At 52.6% G+C, this 21,433-nt stretch overlaps 21 non-coding genes and 7 pseudogenes across 21 annotated transcripts; all 28 read right to left on the bottom strand.

Annotated features, from left to right (window-relative positions):
• Positions 1-544: 544 nt before the first annotated feature.
• On the bottom strand, positions 545-663 carry LOC135590467 (5S ribosomal RNA). Its single transcript, XR_010477875.1, has one exon. It is a non-coding gene; the product is annotated as a 5S ribosomal RNA (ribosomal RNA).
• A 544-nt stretch (positions 664-1,207) lies between these two features.
• LOC135591126 (5S ribosomal RNA) lies at positions 1,208-1,318 on the bottom strand (annotated as a pseudogene).
• Positions 1,319-1,862: 544 nt separating this feature from the next.
• Positions 1,863-1,973, bottom strand: LOC135591327 (5S ribosomal RNA; annotated as a pseudogene).
• A 544-nt stretch (positions 1,974-2,517) lies between these two features.
• On the bottom strand, positions 2,518-2,636 carry LOC135592171 (5S ribosomal RNA). The gene has a single exon (XR_010478936.1). It is a non-coding gene; the product is annotated as a 5S ribosomal RNA (ribosomal RNA).
• Positions 2,637-3,394: 758 nt separating this feature from the next.
• LOC135590112 (5S ribosomal RNA) lies at positions 3,395-3,513 on the bottom strand. The gene has a single exon (XR_010477518.1). It is a non-coding gene; the product is annotated as a 5S ribosomal RNA (ribosomal RNA).
• A 544-nt stretch (positions 3,514-4,057) lies between these two features.
• Positions 4,058-4,176, bottom strand: LOC135589496 (5S ribosomal RNA). Its single transcript, XR_010476903.1, has one exon. It is a non-coding gene; the product is annotated as a 5S ribosomal RNA (ribosomal RNA).
• Positions 4,177-4,720: 544 nt separating this feature from the next.
• LOC135589655 (5S ribosomal RNA) lies at positions 4,721-4,839 on the bottom strand. Its single transcript, XR_010477062.1, has one exon. It is a non-coding gene; the product is annotated as a 5S ribosomal RNA (ribosomal RNA).
• A 758-nt stretch (positions 4,840-5,597) lies between these two features.
• On the bottom strand, positions 5,598-5,716 carry LOC135590831 (5S ribosomal RNA). Its single transcript, XR_010478237.1, has one exon. It is a non-coding gene; the product is annotated as a 5S ribosomal RNA (ribosomal RNA).
• A 544-nt stretch (positions 5,717-6,260) lies between these two features.
• On the bottom strand, positions 6,261-6,379 carry LOC135589625 (5S ribosomal RNA). Its single transcript, XR_010477031.1, has one exon. It is a non-coding gene; the product is annotated as a 5S ribosomal RNA (ribosomal RNA).
• A 544-nt stretch (positions 6,380-6,923) lies between these two features.
• On the bottom strand, positions 6,924-7,042 carry LOC135592170 (5S ribosomal RNA). The gene has a single exon (XR_010478935.1). It is a non-coding gene; the product is annotated as a 5S ribosomal RNA (ribosomal RNA).
• Positions 7,043-7,800: 758 nt separating this feature from the next.
• On the bottom strand, positions 7,801-7,919 carry LOC135590712 (5S ribosomal RNA). Its single transcript, XR_010478119.1, has one exon. It is a non-coding gene; the product is annotated as a 5S ribosomal RNA (ribosomal RNA).
• Positions 7,920-8,463: 544 nt separating this feature from the next.
• LOC135589747 (5S ribosomal RNA) lies at positions 8,464-8,582 on the bottom strand. Its single transcript, XR_010477153.1, has one exon. It is a non-coding gene; the product is annotated as a 5S ribosomal RNA (ribosomal RNA).
• Positions 8,583-9,126: 544 nt separating this feature from the next.
• On the bottom strand, positions 9,127-9,245 carry LOC135590354 (5S ribosomal RNA). Its single transcript, XR_010477761.1, has one exon. It is a non-coding gene; the product is annotated as a 5S ribosomal RNA (ribosomal RNA).
• A 544-nt stretch (positions 9,246-9,789) lies between these two features.
• Positions 9,790-9,900, bottom strand: LOC135591125 (5S ribosomal RNA; annotated as a pseudogene).
• Positions 9,901-10,444: 544 nt separating this feature from the next.
• On the bottom strand, positions 10,445-10,563 carry LOC135590770 (5S ribosomal RNA). The gene has a single exon (XR_010478176.1). It is a non-coding gene; the product is annotated as a 5S ribosomal RNA (ribosomal RNA).
• Positions 10,564-11,107: 544 nt separating this feature from the next.
• LOC135589318 (5S ribosomal RNA) lies at positions 11,108-11,226 on the bottom strand. Its single transcript, XR_010476726.1, has one exon. It is a non-coding gene; the product is annotated as a 5S ribosomal RNA (ribosomal RNA).
• Positions 11,227-11,770: 544 nt separating this feature from the next.
• LOC135591536 (5S ribosomal RNA) lies at positions 11,771-11,881 on the bottom strand (annotated as a pseudogene).
• Positions 11,882-12,425: 544 nt separating this feature from the next.
• LOC135590494 (5S ribosomal RNA) lies at positions 12,426-12,544 on the bottom strand. Its single transcript, XR_010477901.1, has one exon. It is a non-coding gene; the product is annotated as a 5S ribosomal RNA (ribosomal RNA).
• A 1,176-nt stretch (positions 12,545-13,720) lies between these two features.
• On the bottom strand, positions 13,721-13,831 carry LOC135591124 (5S ribosomal RNA; annotated as a pseudogene).
• A 544-nt stretch (positions 13,832-14,375) lies between these two features.
• Positions 14,376-14,494, bottom strand: LOC135590658 (5S ribosomal RNA). The gene has a single exon (XR_010478065.1). It is a non-coding gene; the product is annotated as a 5S ribosomal RNA (ribosomal RNA).
• Positions 14,495-15,670: 1,176 nt separating this feature from the next.
• Positions 15,671-15,781, bottom strand: LOC135591325 (5S ribosomal RNA; annotated as a pseudogene).
• Positions 15,782-16,325: 544 nt separating this feature from the next.
• LOC135589644 (5S ribosomal RNA) lies at positions 16,326-16,444 on the bottom strand. The gene has a single exon (XR_010477051.1). It is a non-coding gene; the product is annotated as a 5S ribosomal RNA (ribosomal RNA).
• Positions 16,445-16,988: 544 nt separating this feature from the next.
• Positions 16,989-17,107, bottom strand: LOC135589693 (5S ribosomal RNA). Its single transcript, XR_010477099.1, has one exon. It is a non-coding gene; the product is annotated as a 5S ribosomal RNA (ribosomal RNA).
• Positions 17,108-17,651: 544 nt separating this feature from the next.
• LOC135590704 (5S ribosomal RNA) lies at positions 17,652-17,770 on the bottom strand. The gene has a single exon (XR_010478110.1). It is a non-coding gene; the product is annotated as a 5S ribosomal RNA (ribosomal RNA).
• A 544-nt stretch (positions 17,771-18,314) lies between these two features.
• Positions 18,315-18,425, bottom strand: LOC135591466 (5S ribosomal RNA; annotated as a pseudogene).
• Positions 18,426-18,969: 544 nt separating this feature from the next.
• On the bottom strand, positions 18,970-19,088 carry LOC135590492 (5S ribosomal RNA). The gene has a single exon (XR_010477900.1). It is a non-coding gene; the product is annotated as a 5S ribosomal RNA (ribosomal RNA).
• A 1,176-nt stretch (positions 19,089-20,264) lies between these two features.
• LOC135590087 (5S ribosomal RNA) lies at positions 20,265-20,383 on the bottom strand. Its single transcript, XR_010477493.1, has one exon. It is a non-coding gene; the product is annotated as a 5S ribosomal RNA (ribosomal RNA).
• Positions 20,384-20,927: 544 nt separating this feature from the next.
• Positions 20,928-21,046, bottom strand: LOC135589913 (5S ribosomal RNA). The gene has a single exon (XR_010477319.1). It is a non-coding gene; the product is annotated as a 5S ribosomal RNA (ribosomal RNA).
• Between the last annotated feature and the right edge of the window lie 387 nt (positions 21,047-21,433).

Here is a 21,433-nt window from a genome sequence, read left to right as displayed (position 1 = left end):
GTTTTTTGTGCGTCGTCCCTCGCCTTTGTGCACGTCGCGGACGGCGCATCGACGACCGGAGCCCCGAAACCTCTCGAACGATCTCGGAATCGCCATTGTCGGATCCCTCCGATGCCCACGAGGCCGACCGCGTACCGGACACGGCAAGCGCGCGCCGAAACCATCGGGACTTTCTCGAACGAACTCGGAATCGCTATTGCGGCCCCATTCCGGAAAGCTCTCTCCGAGCCCCACGAGACTGACTGCGTAGCGGTCACGGCAAATTCCGAGGCCCAAAACCATCGCCTCGGAGGTCGACGGGAGAGGTTTTGGCCGCTCGGGGCGGAAAAAGTAGTGCAACACGAGGACTTCCCAGGGGGTCACCCATCCTAGAACCATGTCTGGTCATTGTATGTTTTATGAAGAAATTTTTAGATGATGATTTCATTATTCTCCTGCTATATATATGTTAATGACATATTTATTGTTGGTCATAATGCTGGAAAAATTGAAAAGCTTAAAAGAGAGTTTTAAGTAAGTCTTTTGGCCGCTCGTGGCGCAAAAAGGAGTGCAACTCGAGGACTTCCCAGGGGGTCACCCATCCTAGTACTACTCTCGCCCAAGCAAGCTTAACTTCGGAGTTCTGATGGAATCCGGTGCTTTAGTGCTTGTATGATCGCACTCGTTTTGTGTGCGTCGTCCCTCGCCTTTGTGCACGTCGCGGACGGCGCATCGACGACCGGAGCCCCGAAACCTCTCGAACGATCTCGGAATCGCCATTGTCGGATCCCTCCGATGCCCACGAGGCCGACCGCGTACCGGACACGGCAAGCGCGCGCCGAAACCATCGGGACTTTCTCGAACGAACTCGGAATCGCTATTGCGGCCCCATTCCGGAAAGCTCTCTCCGAGCCCCACGAGACTGACTGCGTAGCGGTCACGGCAAATTCCGAGGCCCAAAACCATCACCTCGGAGGTCGACAGGAGAGGTTTTGGCCGCTCGGGGCGCAAAAAGGAGTGCAACACGAGGACTTCCCAGGGGGTCACCCATTCTAGAACCATGTCTGGTCATTGTATGTTTTATGAAGAAATTTTTAGATAATGATTTCATTATTCTCCTGCTATATATATGTTAATGACATATTTATTGTTGGCCAGAATGCTAGAAAAATTTAAAAGCTTAAAAGAGAGTTTTAAGTAAGTCTTTTGGCCGCTCGGGGCCCAAAAAGGAGTGCAACACGAGGACTTCCCAGGGGGTCACCCATCCTAGTACTACTCTCGCCCAAGCACGCTTAACTTCGGAGTTCTGATGGGATCCGGTGCTGGTATGATCGCACTCGTTTTTTGTGCGTCGTCCCTCGCCTTTGTGCACGTCGCGGACGGCGCATCGACGACCGGAGCCCCGAAACCTCTCGAACGATCTCGGAATCGCCATTGTCGGATCCCTCCGATGCCCACGAGGCCGACCGCGTACCGGACACGGCAAGCGCGCGCCGAAACCATCGGGACTTTCTCGAACGAACTCGGAATCGCTATTGCGGCCCCATTCCGGAAAGCTCTCTCCGAGCCCCACGAGACTGACTGCGTAGCGGTCACGGCAAATTCCGAGGCCCAAAACCATCGCCTCGGAGGTCGACAGGAGAGGTTTTGGCCGCTCGGGGCGCAAAAAGGAGTGCAACACGAGGACTTCCCAGGGGGTCACCCATCCTAGAACCATGTCTGGTCATTGTATATTTTATGAAGAAATTTTTAGATGATGATTTCATTATTCTCCTGCTATATATATGTTAATGACATATTTATTGTTGGCCAGAATGCTAGAAAAATTGAAAAGCTTAAAAGAGAGTTTTAAGTAAGTCTTTTGGCCGCTCGGGGCCCAAAAAGGAGTGCAACACGAGGACTTCCCAGGGGGTCACCCATCCTAGTACTACTCTCGCCCAAGCACGCTTAACTTCGGAGTTCTGATGGGATCCGGTGTTGGTATGATCGCACTCGTTTTTTGTGCGTCGTCCCTCGCCTTTGTGCACGTCGCGGACGGCGCATCGACGACCGGAGCCCCGAAACCTCTCGAACGATCTCGGAATCGCCATTGTCGGATCCCTCCGATGCCCACGAGGCCGACCGCGTACCGGACACGGCAAGCGCGCACCGAAACCATCGGGACTTTCTCGAACGAACTCGGAATCGCTATTGCGGCCCCATTCCGGAAAGCTCTCTCCGAGCCCCACGAGACTGACTGTGTAGCGGTAACGGCAAATTCCGAGGCCCAAAACCATCGCCTCGGAGGTCGACGGGAGAGGTTTTGGCCGCTCGGGGCGCAAAAAGTAGTGCAACACGAGGACTTCCCAGGGGGTCACCCATCCTAGAACCATGTCTGGTCATTGTATGTTTTATGAAGAAATTTTTAGATGATGATTTCATTATTCTCCTGCTATATATATGTTAATGACATATTTATTGTTGGCCATAATGCTGGAAAAATTGAAAAGCTTAAAAGAGAGTTTTAAGTAAGTCTTTTGGCCGCTCGGGGCGCAAAAAGGAGTGCAACACGAGGACTTCCCAGGGGGTCTCCCATCCTAGTACTACTCTCGCCCAAGCAGGCTTAACTTCGGAGTTCTAATGGGATCCGGTGCTTTAGTGCTGGTATGATCGCACTCGTTTTGTGTGCGTCGTCCCTCGCCTTTGTGCACGTCGCGGACGGCGCATCGACGACCGGAGCCCCGAAACCTCTCGAACGATCTCGGAATCGCCATTGTCGGATCCCTCCGATGCCCACGAGGCCGACCGCGTACCGGACACGGCAAGCGCGCGCCGAAACCATCGGGACTTTCTCGAACGAACTCGGAATCGCTATTGCGGCCCCATTCCGGAAAGCTCTCTCCGAGCCCCACGAGACTGACTGCGTAGCGGTCACGGCAAATTCCGAGGCCCCAAACCATCGCCTCGGAGGTCGACAGGAGAGGTTTTGGCCGCTCGGGGCGCAAAAAAGAGTGCAAAACGAGGACTTCCCAGGGGGTCACCCATCCTAGAACCATGTCTGGTCATTGTATGTTTTATGAAGAAATTTTTAGATGATAATTTCATTATTCTCCTGCTATATATATGTTAATGACATATTTATTGTTGGCCATAATGCTAGAAAAATTGAAAAGCTTAAAAGAGAGTTTTAAGTAAGTCTTTTGGCCGCTCGGGGCCCAAAAAGGAGTGCAACACGAGGACTTCCCAGGGGGTCACCCATCCTAGAACCATGTCTGGTCATTGTATGTTTTATGAAGAAATTTTTAGATGATGATTTCATTATTCTCCTGCTATATATATGTTAATGACATATTTATTGTTGGCCATAATGCTGGAAAAATTGAAAAGCTTAAAAGAGAGTTTTAAGTAAGTCTTTTGGCCGCTCGGGGCGCAAAAAGGAGTGCGACACGAGGACATCCAAGGGGGTCACCCATCCTAGTACTACTCTCGCACAAGCACGCTTAACTTCGGAGTTCGGATGGGATCCGGTGCTTTAGTGCTGGTATGATCGCACTCGTTTTGTGTGCGTCGTCCCTCGCCTTTGTGCACGTCGCGGACGGCGCATCGACGACCGGAGCCCCGAAACCTCTCGAACGATCTCGGAATCGCCATTGTCGGATCCCTCCGATGCACACGAGGCCGACCGCGTACCGGACACGGCAAGCGCGCGCCGAAACCATCGGGACTTTCTCGAACGAACTCGGAATCGCTATTGCGGCCCCATTCCGGAAAGCTCTCTCCGAGCCCCACGAGACTGACTGCGTAGCGGTCACGGCAAATTCCGAGGCCCCAAACCATCGCCTCGGAGGTCGACAGGAGAGGTTTTGGCCGCTCGGGGCGCAAAAAGGAGTGCAACACGAGGACTTCCCAGGGGGTCACCCATCCTAGAACCATGTCTGGTCATTGTATGTTTTATGAAGAAATTTTTAGATGATGATTTCATTATTCTCCTGCTATATATATGTTAATGACATATTTATTGTTGGCCATAATGCTGGAAAAATTGAAAAGCTTAAAAGAGAGTTTTAAGTAAGTCTTTTGGCCGCTCGTGGCGCAAAAAGGAGTGCAACACGAGGACTTCCCAGGGGGTCACCCATCCTAGTACTACTCTCGCCCAAGCAGGCTTAGCTTCGGAGTTCTGATGGGATCCGGTGCTTTAGTGCTGGTATGATCGCACTAGTTTTGTGTGCGTCGTCCCTCGCCTTTGTGCACGTCGCGGACGGCGCATCGACGACCGGAGCCCCGAAACCTCTCGAACGATCTCGGAATCGCCATTGTCGGATCCCTCCGATGCCCACGAGGCCGACCGCGTACCGGACACGGCAAGCGCGCGCCGAAACCATCGGGACTTTCTCGAACGAACTCGGAATCGCTATTGCGGCCCCATTCCGGAAAGCTCTCTCCGAGCCCCACGAGACTGACTGCGTAGCGGTCACGGCAAATTCCGAGGCCCCAAACCATCGCCTCGGAGGTCGACAGGAGAGGTTTTGGCCGCTCGGGGCGCAAAAAGGAGTGCAACACGAGGACTTCCCAGGGGGTCACCCATCCTAGAACCATGTCTGGTCATTGTATGTTTTATGAAGAAATTTTTAGATGATGATTTCATTATTCTCCTGCTATATATATGTTAATGACATATTTATTGTTGGCCATAATGCTGGAAAAATTGAAAAGCTTAAAAGAGAGTTTTAAGTAAGTCTTTTGGCCGCTCGTGGCGCAAAAAGGAGTGCAACACGAGGACTTCCCAGGGGGTCACCCATCCTAGTACTACTCTCGCCCAAGCAGGCTTAACTTCGGAGTTCTGATGGGATCCAGTGCTTTAGTGCTGGTATGATCGCACTAGTTTTGTGTGCGTCGTCCCTCGCCTTTGTGCACGTCGCGGACGGCGCATCGACGACCGGAGCCCCGAAACCTCTCGAACGATCTCGGAATCGCCATTGTCGGATCCCTCCGATGCCCACGAGGCCGACCGCGTACCGGACACGGCAAGCGCGCACCGAAACCATCGGGACTTTCTCGAACGAACTCGGAATCGCTATTGCGGCCCCATTCCGGAAAGATCTCTCCGAGCCCCACGAGACTGACTGCGTAGCGGTCACGGCAAATTCCGAGGCCCCAAACCATCGCCTCGGAGGTCGACAGGAGAGGTTTTGGCCGCTCGGGGCGCAAAAAGGAGTGCAACACGAGGACTTCCCAGGGGGTCACCCATCCTAGAACCATGTCTGGTCATTGTATGTTTTATGAAGAAATTTTTAGATGATAATTTCATTATTCTCCTGCTATATATATGTTAATGACATATTTATTGTTGGCCAGAATGCTAGAAAAATTGAAAAGCTTAAAAGAGAGTTTTAAGTAAGTCTTTTGGCCGCTCGGGGCCCAAAAAGGAGTGCAACACGAGGACTTCCCAGGGGGTCACCCATCCTAGAACCATGTCTGGTCATTGTATGTTTTATGAAGAAATTTTTAGATGATGATTTCATTATTCTCCTGCTATATATATGTTAATGACATATTTATTGTTGGCCATAATGCTGGAAAAATTGAAAAGCTTAAAAGAGAGTTTTAAGTAAGTCTTTTGGCCGCTCGGGGCGCAAAAAGGAGTTCGACACGAGGACATCCCAGGGGGTCACCCATCCTAGTACGACTCTCGCACAAGCACGCTTAACTTCGGAGTTCGGATGGGATCCGATGCTTTAGTGCTGGTATGATCAAACTCGTTTTGTGTGCGTCGTCCCTCGCCTTTGTGCACGTCGTGGACGGCGCATCGATGACCGGAGCCCCGAAACCTCTCGAACGATCTCGGAATCGCTATTGTCGGATCCCTCCGATGCCCACGAGGCCGACCGCGTAACGGACACGGCAAGCGCGCGCCGAAACCATCGGGACTTTCTCGAACGAACTCGGAATCGCTATTGCGGCCCCATTCCGGAAAGCTCTCTCCGAGCCCCATGAGACTGACTGCGTAGCGGTCACGGCAAATTCCGAGGCCCCAAACCATCGCCTCAGAGGTCGACAGGAGAGGTTTTGGCCGCTCGGGGCACAAAAAGGAGTGCAACACGAGGACTTCCCAGGGGGTCACCCATCCTAGAACCATGTCTGGTCATTGTATGTTTTATGAAGAAATTTTTAGATGATGATTTCATTATTCTCCTGCTATATATATGTTAATGACATATTTATTGTTGGCCATAATGCTGGAAAAATTGAAAAGCTTAAAAGAGAGTTTTAAGTAAGTCTTTTGGCCGCTCGTGGCGCAAAAAGGAGTGCAACACGAGGACTTCCCAGGGGGTCACCCATCCTAGTACTACTCTCGCCCAAGCAGGCTTAACTTCGGAGTTCTGATGAGATCCGGTGCTTTAGTGCTGGTATGATCGCACTAGTTTTGTGTGCGTCGTCCCTCGCCTCTGTGCACGTCGCGGACGGCGCATCGACGACCGGAGCCCCGAAACCTCTCGAACGATCTCGGAATCGCCATTGTCGGATCCCTCCGATGCCCACGAGGCCGACCGCATACCGGACACGGCAAGCGCGCGCCGAAACCATCGGGACTTTCTCGAACGAACTCGGAATCGCTATTGCGGCCCCATTCCGGAAAGCTCTCTCCGAGCCCCACGAGACTGACTGCGTAGCGGTCACGGCAAATTCCGAGGCCCAAAACCATCGCCTCGGAGGTCGACGGGAGAGGTTTTGGCCGCTCGGGGCGCAAAAAGTAGTGCAACACGAGGACTTCCCAGGGGGTCACCCATCCTAGAACCATGTCTGGTCATTGTATGTTTTTTGAAGAAATTTTTAGATGATGATTTCATTATTCTCCTGCTATATATATGTTAATGACATATTTATTGTTGGCCATAATGCTGGAAAAATTGAAAAGCTTAAAAGAGAGTTTTAAGTAAGTCTTTTGGCCGCTCGGGGCGCAAAAAGGAGTGCAACACGAGGACTTCCCAGGGGGTCTCCCATCCTAGTACTACTCTCGCCCAAGCAGGCTTAACTTCGGAGTTCTAATGGGATCCGGTGCTTTAGTGCTGGTATGATCGCACTCGTTTTGTGTGCGTCGTCCCTCGCCTTTGTGCACGTCGCGGACGGCGCATCGACGACCGGAGCCCCGAAACCTCTCGAACGATCTCGGAATCGCCATTGTCGGATCCCTCCGATGCCCACGAGGCCGACCGCGTACCGGACACGGCAAGCGCGCGCCGAAACCATAGGGACTTTCTCGAACGAACTCGGAATCGCTATTGCGGCCCCATTCCGGAAAGCTCTCTCCGAGCCCCACGAGACTGACTGCGTAGCGGTCACGGCAAATTCCGAGGCCCCAAACCATCGCCTCGGAGGTCGATAGGAGAGGTTTTGGCCGCTCGGGGCGCAAAAAAGAGTGCAAAACGAGGACTTCCCAGGGGGTCACCCATCCTAGAACCATGTCTGGTCATTGTATGTTTTATGAAGAAATTTTTAGATGATAATTTCATTATTCTCCTGCTATAAATATGTTAATGACATATTTATTGTTGGCCAGAATGCTAGAAAAATTGAAAAGCTTAAAAGAGAGTTTTAAGTAAGTCTTTTGGCCGCTCGGGGCCCAAAAAGGAGTGCAACACGAGGACTTCCCAGGGGGTCACCCATCCTAGAACCATGTCTGGTCATTGTATGTTTTATGAAGAAATTTTTAGATGATGATTTCATTATTCTCCTGCTATATATATGTTAATGACATATTTATTGTTGGCCATAATGCTGGAAAAATTGAAAAGCTTAAAAGAGAGTTTTAAGTAAGTCTTTTGGCCGCTCGGGGCGCAAAAAGGAGTGCGACACGAGGACATCCAAGGGGGTCACCCATCCTAGTACTACTCTCGCACAAGCACGCTTAACTTCGGAGTTCGGATGGGATCCGGTGCTTTAGTGCTGGTATGATCGAACTCGTTTTGTGTGCGTCGTCCCTCGCCTTTGTGCACGTCGCGGACGGCGCATCGACGACCGGAGCCCCGAAACCTCTCGAACGATCTCGGAATCGCCATTGTCGGATCCCTCCGATGCCCACGAGGCCGACCGCGTACCGGACACGGCAAGCGCGCGCCGAAACCATCGGGACTTTCTCGAACGAACTCGGAATCGCTATTGCGGCCCCATTCCGGAAAGCTCTCTCCGAGCCCCACGAGACTGACTGCGTAGCGGTCACGGCAAATTCCGAGGCCCCAAACCATCGCCTCGGAGGTCGACAGGAGAGGTTTTGGCCGCTCGGGGCGCAAAAAGGAGTGCAACACGAGGACTTCCCAGGGGGTCACCCATCCTAGAACCATGTCTGGTCATTGTATGTTTTATGAAGAAATTTTTAGATGATGATTTCATTATTCTCCTGCTATATATATGTTAATGACATATTTATTGTTGGCCATAATGCTGGAAAAATTGAAAAGCTTAAAAGAGAGTTTTAAGTAAGTCTTTTGGCCGCTCGTGGCGCAAAAAGGAGTGCAACACGAGGACTTCCCAGGGGGTCACCCATCCTAGTACTACTCTCGCCCAAACAGGCTTAACTTCGGAGTTCTGATGGGATCCGGTGCTTTAGTGCTGGTATGATCGCACTAGTTTTGTGTGCGTCGTCCCTCGCCTTTGTGCACGTCGCGGACGGCGCATCGACGACCGGAGCCCCGAAACCTCTCGAACGATCTCGGAATCGCCATTGTCGGATCCCTCCGATGCCCACGAGGCCGACCGCGTACCGGACACGGCAAGCGCGCGCCGAAACCATCGGGACTTTCTCGAACGAACTCGGAATCGCTATTGCGGCCCCATTCCGGAAAGCTCTCTCCGAGCCCCACGAGACTGACTGCGTAGCGGTCACGGCAAATTCCGAGGCCCCAAACCATCGCCTCGGAGGTCGACAGGAGAGGTTTTGGCCGCTCGGGGCGCAAAAAGGAGTGCAACACGAGGACTTCCCAGGGGGTCACCCATCCTAGAACCATGTCTGGTCATTGTATGTTTTATGAAGAAATTTTTAGATGATGATTTCATTATTCTCCTGCTATATATATGTTAATGACATATTTATTGTTGGCCATAATGCTGGAAAAATTGAAAAGCTTAAAAGAGAGTTTTAAGTAAGTCTTTTGGCCGCTCGTGGCGCAAAAAGGAGTGCAACACGAGGACTTCCCAGGGGGTCACCCATCCTAGTACTACTCTCGCCCAAGCAGGCTTAACTTCGGAGTTCTGATGGGATCCAGTGCTTTAGTGATGGTATGATCGCACTAGTTTTGTGTGCGTCGTCCCTCGCCTTTGTGCACGTCGCGGACGGCGCATCGACGACCGGAGCCCCGAAACCTCTCGAACGATCTCGGAATCGCCATTGTCGGATCCCTCCGATGCCCACGAGGCCGACCGCGTACCGGACACGGCAAGCGCGCGCCGAAACCATCGGGACTTTCTCGAACGAACTCGGAATCGCTATTACGGCCCCATTCCGGAAAGATCTCTCCTAGCCCCACGAGACTGACTGCGTAGCGGTCACGGCAAATTCCGAGGCCCCAAACCATCGCCTCGGAGGTCGACAGGAGAGGTTTTGGCCGCTCGGGACGCAAAAAGGAGTGCAACACGAGTACTTCCCAGGGGGTCACCCATCCTAGAACCATGTCTGGTCATTGTATGTTTTATGAAGAAATTTTTAGATGATAATTTCATTATTCTCCTGCTATATATATGTTAATGACATATTTATTGTTGGCCAGAATGCTAGAAAAATTGAAAAGCTTAAAAGAGAGTTTTAAGTAAGTCTTTTGGCCGCTCGGGGCCCAAAAAGGAGTGCAACACGAGGACTTCCCAGGGGGTCACCCATCCTAGTACTACTCTCGCCCAAGCACGCTTAACTTCGGAGTTCTGATGGGATCCGGTGCTGGTATGATCGCACTCGTTTTTTGTGCGTCGTCCCTCGCCTTTGTGCACGTCGCGGACGGCGCATCGACGACCGGAGCCCCGAAACCTCTCGAACGATCTCGGAATCGCCATTGTCGGATCCCTCCGATGCCCACGAGGCCGACCGCGTACCGGACACGGCAAGTGCGCGCCGAAACCATCGGGACTTTCTCGAACGAACTCGGAATCGCTATTGCGGCCCCATTCCGGAAAGCTCTCTCCGAGCCCCACGAGACTGACTGCGTAGCGGTCACGGCAAATTCCGAGGCCCAAAACCATCGCCTCGGAGGTCGACAGGAGAGGTTTTGGCCGCTCGGGGCGCAAAAAGGAGTGCAACACGAGGACTTCCCAGGGGGTCACCCATTCTAGAACCATGTCTGGTCATTGTATGTTTTATGAAGAAATTTTTAGATGATGATTTCATTATTCTCCTGCTATATATATGTTAATGACATATTTATTGTTGGCCATAATGCTGGAAAAATTGAAAAGCTTAAAAGAGAGTTTTAAGTAAGTCTTTTGGCCGCTCGGGGCGCAAAAAGGAGTGCGACACGAGGACATCCCAGGGGGTCACCCATCCTAGTACTACTCTCGTCCAAGCAGGCTTAACTTCGGAGTTCTGATGGGATCCGGTGCTTTAGTGCTGGTATGATGGCAATCGTTTTGTGTGCGTCGTACCTCGCCTTTGTGCACGTCGCGGACGGCGCATCGACGACCGGAGCCCCGAAACCTCTCGAACGATCTCGGAATCGCTATTGTCGGATCCCTCCGATGCCCACGAGGCCGACCGCGTACCGGACACGGCAAGCGCGCGCCGAAACCATCGGGACTTTCTCGAACGAACTCGGAATCGCTATTGCGGCCCCATTCCGGAAAGCTCTCTCCGAGCCCCACGAGACTGACTGCGTAGCGGTCACGGCAAATTCCGAGGCCCCAAACCATCGCCTCGGAGGTCGACAGGAGAGGTTTTGGCCGCTCGGGGCGCAAAAAGGAGTGCAACACGAGGACTTCCCAGGGGGTCACCCATCCTAGAACCATGTCTGGTCATTGTATGTTTTATGAAGAAATTTTTAGATGATGATTTCATTATTCTCCTGCTATATATATGTTAATGACATATTTATTGTTGGCCATAATGCTGGAAAAATTGAAAAGCTTAAAAGAGAGTTTTAAGTAAGTCTTTTGGCCGCACGTGGCGCAAAAAGGAGTGCAACACGAGGACTTCCCAGGGGGTCACCCATCCTAGTACTACTCTCGCCCAAGCAGGCTTAACTTCGGAGTTCTGATGGGATCCGGTGCTTTAGTGCTGGTATGATCGCACTAGTTTTGTGTGCGTCGTCCCTCGCCTTTGTGCACGTCGCGGACGGCGCATCGATGACCGGAGCCCCGAAACCTCTCGAACGATCTCGGAATCGCCATTGTCGGATCCCTCCGATGCCCACGAGGCCGACCGCATACCGGACACGGCAAGCGCGCGCCGAAACCATCGGGACTTTCTCGAACGAACTCGGAATCGCTATTGCGGCCCCATTCCGGAAAGCTCTCTCCGAGCCCCACGAGACTGACTGCGTAGCGGTCACGGCAAATTCCGAGGCCCAAAACCATCGCCTCGGAGGTCGACAGGAGAGGTTTTGGCCGCTCGGGGCGCAAAAAGGAGTGCAACACGAGGACTTCCCAGGGGGTCACCCATCCTAGAACCATGTCTGGTCATTGTATGTTTTATGAAGAAATTTTTAGATGATGATTTCATTATTCTCCTGCTATATATATGTTAATGACATATTTATTGTTGGCCAGAATGCTAGAAAAATTGAAAAGCTTAAAAGAGAGTTTTAAGTAAGTCTTTTGGCCGCTCGGGGCCCAAAAAGGAGTGCAACACGAGGACTTCCCAGGGGGTCACCTATCCTAGTACTACTCTCGCCCAAGCACGCTTAACTTCGGAGTTCTGATGGGATCCGGTGCTGGTATGATCGCACTCGTTTTTTGTGCGTCGTCCCTCGCCTTTGTGCACGTCGCGGACGGCGCATCGACGATCGGAGCCCCGAAACCTCTCGAACGATCTCGGAATCGCCATTGTCGGATCCCTCCGATGCCCACGAGGCCGACCGCGTACCGGACACGGCAAGCGCGCGCCGAAACCATCTGGACTTTCTCGAACGAACTCGGAATCGCTATTGCGGCCCCATTCCGGAAAGCTCTCTCCGAGCCCCACGAGACTGACTGCGTAGTGGTCACGGCAAATTCCGAGGCCCAAAACCATCGCCTCGGAGGTCGACGGGAGAGGTTTTGGCCGCTCGGGGCGCAAAAAGGAGTGCAACACGAGGACTTCCCAGGGGGTCACCCATCCTAGAACCATGTCTGGTCATTGTATGTTTTATGAAGAAATTTTTAGATGATGATTTCATTATTCTCCTGCTATATATATGTTAATGACATATTTATTGTTGGCCATAATGCTGGAAAAATTGAAAAGCTTAAAAGAGAGTTTTAAGTAAGTCTTTTGGCCGCTCGGGGCGCAAAAAGGAGTGCAACACGAGGACTTCCCAGGGGGTCTTCCATCCTAGTACTACTCTCGCCCAAGAAGGCTTAACTTCGAAGTTCTGATGGGATCCGGTGCTTTAGTGCTGGTATGATCGCACTCGTTTTGTGTGCGTCGTCCCTCGCCTTTGTGCACGTCGCGGACGGCGCATCGACGACCGGAGCCCCGAAACCTCTCGAACGATCTCGGAATCGCCATTGTCGGATCCCTCCGATGCCCACGAGGCCGACCGCGTACCGGACACGACAAGCGCGCGCCGAAACCATCGGGACTTTCTCGAACGAACTCGGAATCGCTATTGCGGCCCCATTCCGGAAAGCTCTCTCCGAGCCCCATGAGACTGACTGCGTAGAGGTCACGGCAAATTCCGAAGCCCAAAACCATCGCCTCAGAGGTCGACGGGAGAGGTTTTGGCCGCTCGGGGCGCAAAAAGGAGTGCAACACGAGGACTTCCCAGGGGGTCACCCATCCTAGAACCATGTCTGGTCATTGTATGTTTTATGAAGAAATTTTTAGATGATGATTTCATTATTCTCCTGCTATATATATGTTAATGACATATTTATTGTTGGCCATAATGCTGGAAAAATTGAAAAGCTTAAAAGAGAGTTTTAAGTAAGTCTTTTGGCCGCTCGGGGCGCAAAAAGGAGTGAAACACGAGGACTTCCCAGGGGGTCGCTTAACTTCGGAGTTCTGATGGGATCCGGTGCTTTAGTGCTGGTATGATCGCACTCGTTTTGTGTGCGTCGTCCCTCGCCTTTGTGCACGTCGCGGACGGCGCATCGACGACCGGAGCCCCGAAACCTCTCGAACGATCTCGGAATCGCCATTGTCGGATCCCTCCGATGCCCACGAGGCCGACCGCGTACCGGACACGGCAAGCGCGCGCCGAAACCATCGGGACTTTCTCGAACGAACTCGGAATCGCTATTGCGGCCCCATTCCGGAAAGCTCTCTCCGAGCCCCACGAGACTGACTGCGTAGTGGTCACGGCAAATTCCGAGGCCCAAAACCATCGCCTCGGAGGTCGACAGGAGAGGTTTTGGCCGCTCGGGGCGCAAAAAGGAGTGCAACACGAGGACTTCCCAGGGGGTCACCCATCCTAGAACCATGTCTGGTCATTGTATGTTTTATGAAGAAATTTTTAGATGATGATTTCATTATTCTCCTGCTATATATATGTTAATGACATATTTATTGTTGGCCAGAATGCTAGAAAAATTGAAAAGCTTAAAAGAGAGTTTTAAGTAAGTCTTTTGGCCGCTCGGGGCCCAAAAAGGAGTGCAACACGAGGACTTCCCAGGGGGTCACCCATCCTAGTACTACTCTCGCCCAAGCACGCTTAACTTCGGAGTTCTGATGGGATCCGGTGCTGGTATGATCGCACTCGTTTTTTGTGCGTCGTCCCTCGCCTTTGTGCACGTCGCGGACGGCGCATCGACGACCGGAGCCCCGAAACCTCTCGAACGATCTCGGAATCGCCATTGTCGGATCCCTCCGATGCCCACGAGGCCGACCGCGTACCGGACACGGCAAGCGCGCGCCGAAACCATCGGGACTTTCTCGAACGAACTCGGAATCGCTATTGCGGCCCCATTCCGGAAAGCTCTCTCCGAGCCCCACGAGACTGACTGCGTAGCGGTCACGGCAAATTCCGAGGCCCAAAACCGTCGCCTCGGAGGTCGACGGGAGAGGTTTTGGCCGCTCGGGGCGCAAAAAGGAGTGCAACACGAGGACTTCCCAGGGGGTCACCCATCCTAGAACCATGTCTGGTCATTGTATGTTTTATGAAGAAATTTTTAGATGATGATTTCATTATTCTCCTGCAATATATATGTTAATGACATATTTTTTGTTGGCCATAATGCTGGAAAAATTGAAAAGCTTAAAAGAGAGTTTTAAGTAAGTCTTTTGGCCGCTCGGGGCGCAAAAAGGAGTGCAACACGAGGACTTCCCAGGGGGTCTTCCATCCTAGTACTACTCTCGCCCAAGAAGGCTTAACTTCGAAGTTCTGATGGGATCCGGAGCTTTAGTGCTGGTATGATCGCACTCGTTTTGTGTGCGTCGTCCCTCGCCTTTGTGCACGTCGCGGACGGCGCATCGACGACCGGAGCCCCGAAACCTCTCGAACGATCTCGGAATCGCCATTGTCGGATCCCTCCGATGCCCACGAGGCCGACCGCGTACCGGACACGACAAGCGCGCGCCGAAACCATCGGGACTTTCTCGAATGAACTCGGAATCGCTATTGCGGCCCCATTCCGGAAAGCTCTCTCCGAGCCCCATGAGACTGACTGCGTAGAGGTCACGGCAAATTCCGAAGCCCAAAACCATCGCCTCAGAGGTCGACGGGAGAGGTTTTGGCCGCTCGGGGCGCAAAAAGGAGTGCAACACGAGGACTTCCCAGGGGGTCACCCATCCTAGAACCATGTCTGGTCATTGTATGTTTTATGAAGAAATTTTTAGATGATGATTTCATTATTCTCCTGCTATATATATGTTAATGACATATTTATTGTTGGCCATAATGCTGGAAAAATTGAAAAGCTTAAAAGAGAGTTTTAAGTAAGTCTTTTGGCCGCTCGGGGCGCAAAAAGGAGTGAAACACGAGGACTTCCCAGGGGGTCGCTTAACTTCGGAGTTCTGATGGGATCCGGTGCTTTAGTGCTGGTATGATCGCACTCGTTTTGTGTGCGTCGTCCCTCGCCTTTGTGCACGTCGCGGACGGCGCATCGACGACCGGAGCCCCGAAACCTCTCGAACGATCTCGGAATCGCCATTGTCGGATCCCTCCGATGCCCACGAGGCCGACCGCGTACCGGACACGGCAAGCGCGCGCCGAAACCATCGGGACTTTCTCGAACGAACTCGGAATCGCTATTGCGGCCCCATTCCGGAAAGCTCTCTCCGAGCCCCACGAGACTGACTGCGTAGTGGTCACGGCAAATTCCGAGGCCCAAAACCATCGCCTCGGAGGTCGACAGGAGAGGTTTTGGCCGCTCGGGGCGCAAAAAGGAGTGCAACACGAGGACTTCCCAGGGGGTCACCCATCCTAGAACCATGTCTGGTCATTGTATGTTTTATGAAGAAATTTTTAGATGATGATTTCATTATTCTCCTGCTATATATATGTTAATGACATATTTATTGTTGGCCAGAATGCTAGAAAAATTGAAAAGCTTAAAAGAGAGTTTTAAGTAAGTCTTTTGGCCGCTCGGGGCCCAAAAAGGAGTGCAACACGAGGACTTCCCAGGGGGTCACCCATCCTAGTACTACTCTCGCCCAAGCACGCTTAACTTCGGAGTTCTGATGGGATCCGGTGCTGGTATGATTGCACTCGTTTTTTGTGCGTCGTCCCTCGCCTTTGTGCACGTCGCGGACGGCGCATCGACGACCGGAGCCCCGAAACCTCTCGAACGATCTCGGAATCGCCATTGTCGGATCCCTCCGATGCCCACGAGGCCGACCGCGTACCGGACACGGCAAGCGCGCGCCGAAACCATCGGGACTTTCTCGAACGAACTCGGAATCGCTATTGCGGCCCCATTCCGGAAAGCTCTCTCCGAGCCCCACGAGACTGACAGCGTAGCGGTCACGGCAAATTCCGAGGCCCAAAACCATCGCCTCGGAGGTCGACGGGAGAGGTTTTGGCCGCTCGGGGCGCAAAAAGGAGTGCAACACGAGGACTTCCCAGGGGGTCACCCATCCTAGAACCATGTCTGGTCATTGTTTGTTTTATGAAGAAATTTTTAGATGATGATTCCATTATTCTCCTGCTATATATATGTTAATGACATATTTATTGTTGGCCATAATGCTGGAAAAATTGAAAAGCTTAAAAGAGAGTTTTAAGTAAGTCTTTTGGCCGCTCGGGGCGCAAAAAGGAGTGCAACACGAGGACTTCCCAGGGGGTCTCCCATCCTAGTACTACTCCCACCCAAGCAGGCTTAACTTCGGAGTTCTGATGGGATCCGGTGCTTTAGTGCTGGTATGATCGCACTCGTTTTGTGTGCGTCGTCCCTCGCCTTTGTGCACGTCGCGGACGGCGCATCGACGACCGGAGCCCCGAAACCTCTCGAACGATCTCGAAATCACCATTGTCGGATCCCTCCGATGCCCACGAGGCCGACCGCGTACCGGACACGGCAAGCGCGCGCCGAAACCATCGGGACTTTCTCGAACGAACGCGGAATCGCTATTGCGGCCCCATTCCGGAAAGCTCTCTCCGAGCCCCACGAGACTGACTGCGTAGCGGTCACGGCAAATTCCGAGGCCCCAAACCATCGCCTCGGAGGTCGACAGGAGAGGTTTTGGCCGCTCGGGGCGCAAAAAGGAGTGCAACACGAGGACTTCCCAGGGGGTCACCCATCCTAGAACCATGTCTGGTCATTGTATGTTTTATGAAGAAATTTTTAGATGATGATTTCATTATTCTCCTGCTATATATATGTTAATGACATATTTATTGTTGGCCATAATGCTGGAAAAATTGCAAAGCTTAAAAGAGAGTTTTAAGTAAGTCTTTTGGCCGCTCGTGGCGCAAAAAGGAGTGCAACACGAGGACTTCCTAGGGGGTCACCCATCCTAGTACTACTCTCGCCCAAGCAGGCTTAACTTCGGAGTTCTGATGGGATCCGGTGCTTTAGTGCTGGTATGATCGCACTAGTTTTGTGTGCGTCGTCCCTCGCCTTTGTGCACGTCGCGGACGGCGCATCGACGACCGGAGCCCCGAAACCTCTCGAACGATCTCGGAATCGCCATTGTCGGATCCCTCCGATGCCCACGAGGCCGACCGCGTACCGGACACGGCAAGCGCGCGCCGAAACCATCGGGACTTTCTCGAACGAACTCGGAATCGCTATTGCGGCCCCATTCCGGAAAGCTCTCTCCGAGCCCCACGAGACTGACTGCGTAGCGGTCACGGCAAATTCCGAGGCCCCAAACCATCGCCTCGGAGGTCGACAGGAGAGGTTTTGGCCGCTCGGGGCGCAAAAAGGAGTGCAACACGAGGACTTCCCAGGGGGTCACCCATCCTAGAACCATGTCTGGTCATTGTATGTTTTATGAAGAAATTTTTAGATGATGATTTCATTATTCTCCTGCTATATATATGTTAATGACATATTTATTGTTGGCCATAATGCTGGAAAAATTGAAAAGCTTAAAAGAGAGTTTTAAGTAAGTCTTTTGGCCGCTCGTGGCGCAAAAAGGAGTGCAACACGAGGACTTCCCAGGGGGTCACCCATCCTAGTACTACTCTCTTCCAAACAGGCTTAACTTCGGAGTTCTGATGGGATCCGGTGCTTTAGTGCTGGTATGATCGCACTAGTTTTGTGTGCGTCGTCCCTCGCCTTTGTGCACGTCGCGGACGGCGCATCGACGACCGGAGCCCCGAAACCTCTCGAACGATCTCGGAATCGCCATTGTCGGATCCCTCCGATGCCCACGAGGCCGACCGCGTACCGGACACGGCAAGCGCGCGCCGAAACCATCGGGACTTTCTCGAACGAACTCGGAATCGCTATTGCGGCCCCATTCCGGAAAGCTCTCTCCGAGCCCCACGAGACTGACTGCGTAGCGGTCACGGCAAATTCTGAGGCCCAAAACCATCGCCTCGGAGGTCGACAGGAGAGGTTTTGGCCGCTCGGGGCGCAAAAAGGAGTGCAACACGAGGACTTCCCAGGGGGTCACCCATCCTAGAACCATGTCTGGTCATTGTATGTTTTATGAAGAAATTTTTAGATGATGATTTCATTATTCTCCTGCTATATATATGTTAATGACATATTTATTGTTGGCCAGAATGCTAGAAAAATTGAAAAGCTTAAAAGAGAGTTTTAAGTAAGTCTTTTGGCCGCTCGGGGCCCAAAAAGGAGTGCAACACGAGGACTTCCCAGGGGGTCACCCATCCTAGTACTACTCTCGCCCAAGCACGCTTAACTTTGGAGTTCTGATGGGATCCGGTGCTGGTATGATCGCACTCGTTTTTTGTGCGTCGTCCCTCGCCTTTGTGCACGTCGCGGACGGCGCATCGACGACCGGAGCCCCGAAACCTCTCGAACGATCTCGGAATCGCCATTGTCGGATCCCTCCGATGCCCACGAGGCCGACCGCGTACCGGACACGGCAAGCGCGCGCCGAAACCATCTGGACTTTCTCGAACGAACTCGGAATCGCTATTGCGGCCCCATTCCGGAAAGCTCTCTCCGAGCCCCACGAGACTGACTGCGTAGCGGTCACGGCAAATTCCGAGGCCCAAAACCATCGCCTCGGAGGTCGACGGGAGAGCTTTTGGCCGCTCGGGGCGCAAAAAGGAGTGCAACACGAGGACTTCCCAGGGGGTCACCCATCCTAGAACCATGTCTGGTCATTGTATGTTTTATGAAGAAATTTTTAGATGATGATTTCATTATTCTCCTGCTATATATATGTTAATGACATATTTATTGTTGGCCATAATGCTGGAAAAATTGAAAAGCTTAAAAGAGAGTTTTAAGTAAGTCTTTTGGCCGCTCGGGGCGCAAAAAGGAGTGCAACACGAGGACTTCCCAGGGGGTCTTCCATCCTAGTACTACTCTCGCCCAAGAAGGCTTAACTTCGAAGTTCTGATGGGATCCGGTGCTTTAGTGCTGGTATGATCGCACTCGTTTTGTGTGCGTCGTCCCTCGCCTTTGTGCACGTCGCGGACGGCGCATCGACGACCGGAGCCCCGAAACCTCTCGAACGATCTCGGAATCGCCATTGTCGGATCCCTCCGATGCCCACGAGGCCGACCGCGTACCGGACACGACAAGCGCGCGCCGAAACCATCGGGACTTTCTCGAACGAACTCGGAATCGCTATTGCGGCCCCATTCCGGAAAGCCCTCTCCGAGCCCCATGAGACTGACTGCGTAGAGGTCACGGCAAATTCCGAAGCCCAAAACCATCGCCTCAGAGGTCGACGGGAGAGGTTTTGGCCGCTCGGGGCGCAAAAAGGAGTGCAACACGAGGACTTCCCAGGGGGTCACCCATCCTAGAACCATGTCTGGTCATTGTATGTTTTATGAAGAAATTTTTAGATGATGATTTCATTATTCTCCTGCTATATATATGTTAATGACATATTTATTGTTGGCCATAATGCTGGAAAAATTGAAAAGCTTAAAAGAGAGTTTTAAGTAAGTCTTTTGGCCGCTCGGGGCGCAAAAAGGAGTGAAACACGAGGACTTCCCAGGGGGTCGCTTAACTTCGGAGTTCTGATGGGATCCGGTGCTTTAGTGCTGGTATGATCGCACTCGTTTTGTGTGCGTCGTCCCTCGCCTTTGTGCACGTCGCGGACGGCGCATCGACGACCGGAGCCCCGAAACCTCTCGAACGATCTCGGAATCGCCATTGTCGGATCCCTCCGATGCCCACGAGGCCGACTGCGTACCGGACACGGCAAGCGCGCGCCGAAACCATCGGGACTTTCTCGAACGAACTCGGAATCGCTATTGCGGCCCCATTCCGGAAAGCTCTCTCCGAGCCCCACGAGACTGACAGCGTAGCGGTCACGGCAAATTCCGAGGCCCAAAACCATCACCTCGGTGGTCGACGGTAGAGGTCTTGGCCGCTCGGGGCGCAAAAAGGAGTGCAACACGAGGACTTCCCAGGGGGTCACCCATCCTAGAACCATGTCTGGTCATTTTATGTTTTATGAAGAAATTTTTAGATGATGATTTCATTATTCTCCTGCTATATATATGTTAATTACATATTTATTGTTGGCCATAATGCTGGAAAAATTGAAAAGCTTAAAAGAGAGTTTTAAGTAAGTCTTTTGGCCGCTCGGGGCGCAAAAAGGAGTGCAACACGAGAACTTCCCAGGGGGTCACCCATCCTAGTACTACTCTCGCCCAAGCAGGCTTAACTTCGGAGTTCTGATGGGATCCGGTGCTTTAGTGCTGGTATGATCGCACTCGTTTTGTGTGCGTCGTCCCTCGCCTTTGTGCACGTCGCGGACGGCGCATCGACGACCGGAGCCCCGAAACCTCTCGAACGATCTCGGAATCGCCATTGTCGGATCCCTCCGATGCCCACGAGGCCGACCGCGTACCGGACACGGCAAGCGCGCGCCGAAACCATCGGGACTTTCTCGAACGAACTCGGAATCGCTATTGCGGCCCCATTCCGGAAAGCTCTCTCCGAGCCCCACGAGACTGACTGCGAAGCGGTCACGGCAAATTCCGAGGCCCAAAACCATCACCTCGGAGGTCGACGGGAGAGGTTTTGGCCGCTCGGGGCGCAAAAAGGAGTGCAACACGAGGACTTCCCAGGGGGTCACCCATCCTAGAACCATGTCTGGTCATTGTATGTTTTATAAAGAAATTTTTAGATGATGATTTCATTATTCTCCTGCTATATATATGTTAATGACATATTTATTGTTGGCCATAATGCTTGAAAAATTGAAAAGCTTAAAAGAGAGTTTTAAGTAAGTCTTTTGGCCGCTCGGGGCGCAAAATGGAGTGCAACACGAGGACTTCCCAGGGGGTCACCCATCCTAGTACTACTCTCGACCAAGCACGCTTGACTTCGGAGTTCTGATGGGATCCGGTGCTTTAGTGCTGGTATGATCGCAATAGTTTTGTGTGCGTCGTCCCTCGCCTTTGTGCACGTCGCGGACGGCGCATCGACGACCGGAGCCCCGAAACCTCTCGAACGATCTCGGAATCGCCATTGTCGGATCCCTCCGATGCCCACGAGGCCGACCGCGTACCGGACACGGCAAGCGCGCGCCGAAACCATCGGGACTTTCTCGAACGAACTCGGAATCGCTATTGCGGCCCCATTCCGGAAAGCTCTCTCCGAGCCCCACGAGACTGACAGCGTAGCGGTCACGGCAAATTCCGAGGCCCAAAACCATCGCCTCGGAGGTCGACGGGAGAGGTTTTGGCCGCTCGGGGCGCAAAAAGGAGTGCAACACGAGGACTTCCCAGGGGGTCACCCATTCTAGAACCATGTCTGGTCA

This window comes from Musa acuminata, chromosome BXJ1-8, assembly GCF_036884655.1.
Source record: "Musa acuminata AAA Group cultivar baxijiao chromosome BXJ1-8, Cavendish_Baxijiao_AAA, whole genome shotgun sequence".
Classification (NCBI taxonomy): domain Eukaryota; kingdom Viridiplantae; phylum Streptophyta; class Magnoliopsida; order Zingiberales; family Musaceae; genus Musa; species Musa acuminata.
This window is presented reverse-complemented; position numbering and strand designations above follow the sequence as displayed.